Raw genomic sequence first — 8,372 nt, 5'->3', positions numbered from 1 at the left:
GTGTGGGCAAGGTGTTTCAGTGTGTGGGGAAGGTGTTTCAGTGGGTGGGGAAGGTGTTACAGTGTGTGGGTAAGGTGTTTCTGTGTGTGGTGAAGGTGTTTCAGTGTGTGGTGAAGGGGTTTCAGTGTGTGGGGAAGGGTTTCAGTAAGTTGGGAAGGGGTTTCAGTGTGTGGGGAAGGGTTTCTGTGTGTGGGGAAGGTGTTTCAGTGTTTGTGGAAGGTGTTTCAGTATGTGGGGATGGGTTTCAGTGTGTGTGGATGGGGCTCAGTGTGTGGGGATGGGTTTCATTGTGTGCGGAAGGTGTTTCAGTGTGTGGCGAAGGTGTTTCTGTGTGTTGGGATGTGTTTCAGTGTGTGGGGAAGGGATTTCAATGTGCGTGGATGGGTTTCAGTGTGTGCGGAAGGGTTTTCAGTGTGTGGGTAAGTTGTTTCTGTGTGTGGGGATGGGTTTCAGTGTGTGGGGATGGTTTTTCAGAGAGTGGGGAATGGTTTCAGTGTGGGGGGAAGTGTTTTCAGTGTGTGGGGAAGGGGTTTCAGTGAGTGGGGAAGGGGTTTCAGTGAGTGGGGATGTGTTTCAGTGTGTGAGAAAGGGGTTTCAGTGTGTGGCAAGGGGTTTCAGTGTCTGGGGAAGGGTTTTACTGTGTGCGGATGGGGTTTCAGTGCGTGGGAAAGGGGTTTCAGTGTGTGGGGAAGGTGTTTCAGTGTGTGCGGAAGGGGTTTCAGTGTGTGCGGAAGGTGTTTCAGTGTGTGGGGAAGGTGTTTCAGTGTGTGGGGAAGGTGGTTCAGTGAGTGGCAAAGGGGTTTCAGTGTGTGGGGAAGGTGTTTCGGAGTGTGGGGAAGGTGTTTCAGTATGTGGGGATGGGTTTCAGTGTGTGGGGATGGGTTTCAGTGTGTGTGGAAGGGGTTTCAGTGTGTGGCGAAGGTGTTTCTCTGTGTGGGGATGTGTTTCAGTGTGTGGGGAAGGGATTTCAGTGTGTGGGGATGGGTTTCAGTGTGAGTGGAAGGGGATTCAGTGTGTGGCAAATTGGTTTCAGTGTGGGGGGGGGGAAGTGCTTTCAGTGTGTGGGGAAGGGGTTTCAGTGTGTGGGGAAGGGTTTCACTGTGTGCGGAAGGGGTTTCAATGTGTGGCAAAGGGGTTTCTGTGTGTGGGGAAGGTGTTTCAGTGTGTGGGGAAGGGGTTTCAGTTTGTGGGGATGGGTTTCAGTGTGTGGGGATGGTTTTCAGTGAGTGGGGATGGGTTTCAGTGTGTGCGGAAGTGGTTTCAGTGTGTGGCGAAGGTGTTTCCGTGTGTGGGGATGTGTTTCATTGTGTGGGGAAGGGATTTCAGTGTGTGGGGATGGTTTTCAGTGTGTGCAGAAGGGGTTTCAGTGTGTTGGGATGGTGTTTCCGTGTGTGGGGATGGGTTTCAGTGTGTGGGGATGGGTTTCAGTGTGTGCAGAAGGGGTTTCAGTGTGTGGGGAAGCTGTTTAAGTGAGGGGGGAAGGGGTTTCAGTGTGTGGGAAAGTGTTTTCAGTGTGTGGGGAAGGTGTTTCAATGTGTGGGATAGGGATTTCAGTGTGTGGGGATGTGCTTTCAGTGTGTGTGGTTGGGTTTCAGTGTGTGGGGATGGGTTTCAGTGTGTGCGGAAGGGGTTTCAGTGTGTTGGGAAGGTGTTTCAGTGTGTGGGGATGGGTTTCAGTGTGTGGGGAAGGTGTTTCAGTGTGTGGGGAAGGGGTTTCAGTGTGTGGGGAAGGGGTTTCAGTGTGTGGGGAAGGGTTTCAGTGTGTGGGGAAGGTGTTTCAGTATGTGGGGATGGGTTTGAGTGCGTCGGGATGGGATTTCAGTGCGTAGGGATGTGTTTCAGTGTGTTGGGAGGAATTTCAGTGTGTGGGGATGTGGTTTCAGTGTGTGGGGTTGGGTTTCAGTGAGTGGGGATGGGTTTCAGTGTGTGCGGAAGGGGTTTCAGTGTGTGGGGAAGGTGTTTCAGTGTGTGGGGAAGGTGTTTCAATGTGTGGCAAAGGTGTTTCTGTGTGTGGGGAAGGTGTTTCAGTGTGTGGGGAAGGTGTTTCAGTTTGTGGGGATGGGTTTCAGTGTGTGGGGATGGGTTTCCATGTGTGCGGAAGGGGTTTCAGTGTGTGGCGAAGGTGTTTCTGTGTGTGGGGATGTGTTTCAGTGTGTGGGATAGGGATTTCAGTGTGTGGGGATGTGCTTTCAGTGTGTGTGGTTGGATTTCAGTGTGTGGGGATGGGTTTCAGAGTGTGCGGAAGGGGTTTCAGTGTGTTGGGAAGGTGTTTCAGTGTGTGGGGATGGGTTTCAGTGTGTGGGGAAGGTGTTTCAGTGTGTGGGGAAGGGGTTTCAGTGTGTGGGGAAGGGGTTTCAGTGTGTGGGGAAGGGTTTCAGTCTGTGGGGAAGGTGTTTCAGAATGTGGGGATGGGTTTGAGTGCGTCGGGATGGGATTTCAGTGCGTGGGGATGTGTTTCAGTGTGTTGGGAGGAATTACAGTGTGTGGGGATGTGGTTTCAGTGTGTGGGGTTGGGTTTCAGTGAGTGGGGATGGGTTTCAGTGTGTGCGGAAGGGGTTTCAGTGTGTGGGGAAGGTGTTTCAGTGTGTGGGGAAGGTGTTTCAATGTCTGGCAAAGGTGTTTCTGTGTGTGGGGAAGGTGTTTCAGTGTGTGGGGAAGGTGTTTCAGTTTGTGGGGATGGGTTTCAGTGTGTGGGGATGGGTTTCCGTGTGTGCGGAAGGGGTTTCAGTGTGTGGCGAAGGTGTTTCTGTGTGTGGGGATGTGTTTCATTGTGTGGGGAAGGGATTTCAGTGTGTGGGGATGGTTTTCAGTGTGTGCAGAAGGGGTTTCAGTGTGTTGGGATGGTGTTTCCGTGTGTGGGGATGGGTTTCAGTCTGTGGGGATGGGTTTCAGTGTGTGCAGAAGGGGTTTCAGTGTGTGGGGAAGGTGTTTAAGTGAGGGGGATGGGGTTTCAGTGCGTGGGAAAGTGGTTTCAGTGTGTGGGGAAGGTGTTTCAGTGTGTGGGATAGGGATTTCAGTGTGTGGGGATGTGCTTTCAGTGTGTGTGGTTGGGTTTCAGTGTGTGGGGATGGGTTTCAGTGTGTGCGGAAGGGGTTTCAGTGTGTTGGGAAGGTGCTTCAGTGTGTGGGGATGGGTTTCAGTGTGTGGGGAAGGTGTTTCAGTGTGTGCGGAAGGGGTTTCAGTGTGTGGGGAAGGGGTTTCAGTGTGTGGGGAAGGGTTTCAGTGTGTGGGGATGGGTTTGAGTGCGTCGGGATGGGATTTCAGTGCGTAGGGATGTGTTTCAGTATGTTGGGAGGAATTTCAGTGTGTTGGGAGGAATTTCAGTGTGTGGGGATGTGGTTTCAGTGTGTGGGGTTGGGTTTCAGTGAGTGGGGATGGGTTTCAGTGTGTGCGGAAGGGGTTTCAGTGTGTGGGGAAGGTGTTTCTGTGTGTGGGGAAGGTGTTTCAGTGTGTGGGGAAGGTGTTTCAGTTTGTGGGGATGGGTTTCAGTGTGTGGGGATGGGTTTCCGTGTGTGCGGAAGGGGTTTCAGTGTGTGGCGAAGGTGTATCTGTGTGTGGGGAAGTGTTTCAGTGTGTGGGATAGGGATTTCAGTGTGTGGGGATGTGCTTTCAGTGTGTGTGGTTGGGTTTCAGTGCGTGGGGATGGGTTTCAGTGTGTGCGGAAGGGGTTTCAGTGTGTTGGGAAGGTGTTTCAGTGTGTGGGGATGGGTTACAGTGTGTGGGGAAGGTGTTTCAGTGTGTGGGGAAGGGGTTTCAGTGTGTGGGGAAGGGGTTTCAGTGTGTGGGGAAGGGTTTCAGTGTGTGGGGAAGGTGTTTCAGTATGTGGGGATGGGTTTGAGTGCGTCGGGATGGGATTTCAGTGCGTGGGGATGTGTTTCAGTGTGTTGGGAGGAATGTCAGTGTGTGGGGATGTCGTTTCAGTGTGTGGGGTTGGGTTTCAGTGAGTGGGGATGGGTTTCAGTGTGTGCGGAAGGGGTTTCAGTGTGTGGGGAAGGTGTTTCAGTGTGTGGGGAAGGTGTTTCAATGTCTGGCAAAGGTGTTTCTGTGTGTGGGGAAAGTGTTTCAGTGTGTGGGGAAGGTGTTTCAGTTTGTGGGGATGGGTTTCAGTGTGTGGGGATGGGTTTCCGTGTGTGCGGATGGGGTTTCAGTGTGTGGCAAAGGTGTTTCTGTGTGTGGGGATGTGTTTCAGTGTGTGGGGAAGGGATTTCAATGTGTGGGGATGGGTTTCAGTGTGTGCAGAAGGGGTTTCAGTGTGTGCAGAAGGGGTTTCTGTGTGTGGGGTTGGGTTTCAGTGTGTGGGGATATGTTTCAGTGTGTGCAGAAGGGGTTTCAGTGTGTGGGGAAGGTATTTAAGTGATGGGGGAAGGGGTTTCAGTGTGTTGGAATGTGGTTTCAGTGTGTGGGGAAGGTGTTTCAGTGTGTGGAATAGGGATTTCAGTGTGTGGGGATGGGTTTCACTGTGTGCATTAGGGGTTTCAGTGTGTGGGGAAGGTGTTTCAGTGTTTGGGGATGGGTTTCAGTGTGTGAGGAAGGTGTTTCAGTGCGTTGGGAAGGGGTTTCAGTGTGTGGGGAAGTTGTTTCAGTGTGTGGGGATGTGTTTCAGTGTGTGGGGATGTGTTTCAGTGTGTGGGGAATTGTTTCAGTGTGTGGGGAAGGTGTTTCAGTATGTGGGGATGGGTTTGAGTGTGTGGGGATGGGATTTCAGTTTGCACGGAAGGAGTTTCTGTGTGTGGGGATGTGTTTCAGTGTGTGGAGAAGGGATTTCAATGTGTGGGGATGTGGTTTCAGTATGTGGGGTTGGGTTTCAGTGTGAGGGGATGGGTTTCAGTGTATGCAGAAGGGATTTCAGTGTGTGGGGAAGTTGTTTAAGTGATGGGGGAAGGGGTTTCAGTATGTGGGAATGTGGTTTCAGTGTGTGGGGAAGGTGTTTCAGTGTGTGGAATAGGGATTTCAGTGTGTGGGGATTTGGTTTCAGTGTGTGTGGTTGGGTTTCAGTGTGTGGGGATGGGTTTCAGAGTGTGCAGAAGGGGTTTCAGTGTGTGGGGAAGGTGTTTCAGTGTTTGGGGATGGGTTTCAGTGTGTGGGGAAGGAGTTTCAGTGCGTTGGGAAGGGGTTTCAGTGTGTGGGGAAGGTGTTTCAGTGTGTGGGGACGTGTTTCAGTGTGTGGGGATGTGTTTCAGTGTGTGGGGAAGGGTTACAGTGTGTGTGGAAGGTGTTTCAGTATGTGGGGATGGGTTTGAGTGTGTGGCGATGGGATTTCAGTGTGCATGGAAGGTGTTTCTGTGTGTGGGGATGTGTTTCAGTGTGTGGGGAAGGGATTTTAATTTGTGGGGATGTGGTTTCAGTGTGTGGGGTTGGGTTTCAGTGTGTGGGGATGGGTTTCAGTGTGTGCAGAAGGGGTTTCAGTGTGTGGGGAAGGTGTTTCAGTGTGTGGGGAAGGTGTTTCAATGTGTGGAAAAGGGGTTTCTGTGTGTGGGGAAGGTGTTTCAGTGTGTGGGGAAGGTGTTTCAGTTTGTGGGGATTGGTTTCAGTGTGTGGGGATTGGTTTCAGTGTGTGGGGATGGGTTTCAGTGTGTGGGGTTGGGTTTCAGTGTGTGGGGAATGTGTTTCAGTATGTGGGAATGGGTTTGAGTGTTTGGGGATGGGATTTCAGTGTGCACGGAAGGTGTTTCTGTGTGTGGGGATGTGTTTCAGTGTGTGGGGAAGGTATTTCAGTGTGTGGGGATGGGTTTCAGTGTGTGCAGAAGGGGTTTCAGTGTGTTGCGAAGGTGTTTCTGTGTGTGGGGATGGGTTTCAGTGTGTGGGGATGGGTTTCAGTGGGTTGGGAAGGGGTTTCAGTGTGTGGGGAAGGTGTTTCAGTGTGTGGGGATGTGTTTCAGTGTGTGGGGATGTGTTTCAGTGTGTGGGGAAGGGTTTCAGTGTATGGGGAAGGTGTTTCAGTATGTGGGGATGGGTTTGAGTGTGTGGGGATGTGATTTCAGTGTGCACGGAAGGTGTTTCTGTTTGTGGGGATGTGTTTCAGTGTGTGGGGAAGGGATTTCAGTGTGTGGGGATGTGGGTTCAGTGTGTGGGGTTGGGTTTCAGTGTGTGGGGAAGGTGTTTCATTGTGTGGGGAAGGTGTTTCACTGTGTGGGGAAGGTGTTTCAGTTTGTGGGGAAGGGGTTTCAGTGTGTGGCGAAGCTGTTTCAGTGTGTAGGGAAGGTGTTTCAGTGTGTGCCGAAGGGGTTTCAGTGTGTAGGGAAGGTGTTTTGGTGTGTGGGGAATGTGTTTCAGGTTGTGGGGAAGGAGATTCAGTGTGTCGTGAAGGTGTTTCAGTGTGTGGGGAAGGGGTTTCGTTTTGTGGGTAAGGAGTTTCAGTGTTTGGGGATGGGTTTCAGTGTGTGGGGAAGGTGTTTCATTGCGTTGGGAAGGGGATTCAGTGTGTGGGGAATGTCTTTCAGTGTGTGGGGATGTGTTTCAGTGTGTGGGGATGTGTTTCAGTGTGTTGGGAAGGGTTTCCGAGTGTTGGGAAGGTTTTCAGTGTGTGGGGAAGGGATTTCAGTGTGTAGGGAAGGTCTTTCAGTGTGTGGGGTAGTTGTTTCAGTTTGTGGGGATTGGTTGCAGTGTGTGGGGATGTGTTTCAGTGTGTGGGGATGGGTTTCAGTGTGTGCGTAAGGGGTTTCAGTGTGTGGGGAAGGTGTTTCAGTGTGTGGGGATGGGTTTCAGTGTGTGGGGAAGGTGTTTCAATGCGTTGGGAAGGGGTTTCAGTGTGTGGGGTAGGTGTTTCAGTGTGTTGGGATGTGCTTCAGTGTGTGGGGATGTGTTTCAGTGTGTGGGGAATGGATTTCAGTGTGCGGGGATGTGATTTCAGTGTGTGGGGTAGGTGTTTCAGTGTGTGGGGATGTGTTTCAGTGTGTGGGATGTGTTTCAGTGTGTGGGGAAGGGATTTCAGTGTGTGGGGATGTGGTTTCTGTGTGTGGGGTTGGGTTTCAGTTTTTGGGGAATGTGTTTCAGTATGTGGGGATGGGTTTGAGTGTGTGGGGATCGGATTTCAGTGTGCACGGAAGGTGTTTCTGTGTGTGGGGATGGGTTTCAGTGCGTGCGGAAGGGGTTTCAGTGTGTTGGGAAGGTGTTTCTGTGTGTGGGGATGGGTTTCAGTGTGTGGTGATGGTTTTCAGTGTGTGCAGAAGGGGTTTCAGTGTGTGGGGAAGGTGTTTACGTAAGGGGGGAAGGGGTTTCAGTGTGTGGGAAAGTGGTTTCAGTGTGTGGGGAAGATGTTTCAGTGTGTGGGGTAGGGATTTCAGTGTGTGGGGATGTGGTTTCAGTGCGTGTGGTTGAGTTTCAGTGTGTGGGGATGTGTTTCTGTGTGTGCGGAAGGGGTTTCAGTGAGTGGGGAAGGTGTTTCAGTGTGTGGGGAAGGTGTTTCAGTGTTTGCGGAAGGCGTTTCAGTGTGTGGGGAAGGTGTTTCGGTGTGTGGGGAAGGTGTTTCAGTGTGTGTGGAAGGGGTTTCAGTGTGTGGGGAAGGTGTTCCAGTGTGTGGGGAAGGTGTTTCAGTGTGTGGGGAAGGGGTTACAGTGTGTGGGGAAGGATTTCAGTGAGTGGGGAAGGGGTTTCAGTGAGTGGGGAAGCGTTTCAGTGTGTGGGGAACGTGTTTCAGTGTATGATGAAGGGGTTTCAGTGTGTGGGGAAGGTGTTTCAGTGTGTGGGGAAGGTGTTTCAGTGTGTGGCGAAGGGGTATCAGAATGTGGGGAAGGGTTTCAGTGTGTGGGGATGGTATTTCAGTGTGTGGGGAAGGTGTTTCAGTGTGTGGGGAAGGTCTTTCAGTGTGTGGGAAAGGTGTCTCAGTGTGTGGGGAAGGGGTCTCAGAGTGTGTGGAAGGGTTTCAGTGTGTGGGGATGGGATTTCAGAGTGTGGGGAAGGTGTTTCTGTGTGTGGGGATGTTGTTTCAGTGTGTGGGGAAGGTGTTTCAGTCTTTGTGGAAGGGGTTTCAGTGTGTGAGGAAGGTGTTTCGGTGTGTAAGGAAGGTGTTTCAGTGTGTGGGGAAGGGGTTTCAGTGTGTGGTGAAGTTGTTTCAGTGTGTGGTGAAGGTGTTTCAGTGTGTGGGGAAGGGGTTTCAGTGTGTGGGGAAGGGTTTCAGTGTGTGGGGAAGGGGTTTCAGTGTGTGCGGAAGGGTTTCATTGTGTGGGGAAGGTGTTTCAATGTGTGAGGAAGGGGATTCAGTGTGTGGGGAAGGGTTTCAGTGTGTGGGGAAGGTGTTTCAGTGTGTGGGGAATGGGTATCAGAGTGTGGGGCAGTGTATCAGTGTGGGAGGATAGGATTTCAGTGTGTGGGGAAGGTGTTTCAGTGTGTGGGGAAGGTGTTTCTGTGTGTGGTGAAGTTGTTTCAGTGTGTGG

This window comes from Heterodontus francisci, unplaced genomic scaffold (genome assembly GCF_036365525.1).
Source record: "Heterodontus francisci isolate sHetFra1 unplaced genomic scaffold, sHetFra1.hap1 HAP1_SCAFFOLD_162, whole genome shotgun sequence".
NCBI classification, from domain to species: Eukaryota; Metazoa; Chordata; class Chondrichthyes; order Heterodontiformes; family Heterodontidae; genus Heterodontus; species Heterodontus francisci.
The sequence above is the reverse complement of the archived record's forward strand: the minus strand, read 5'-3'. Positions refer to the sequence as shown.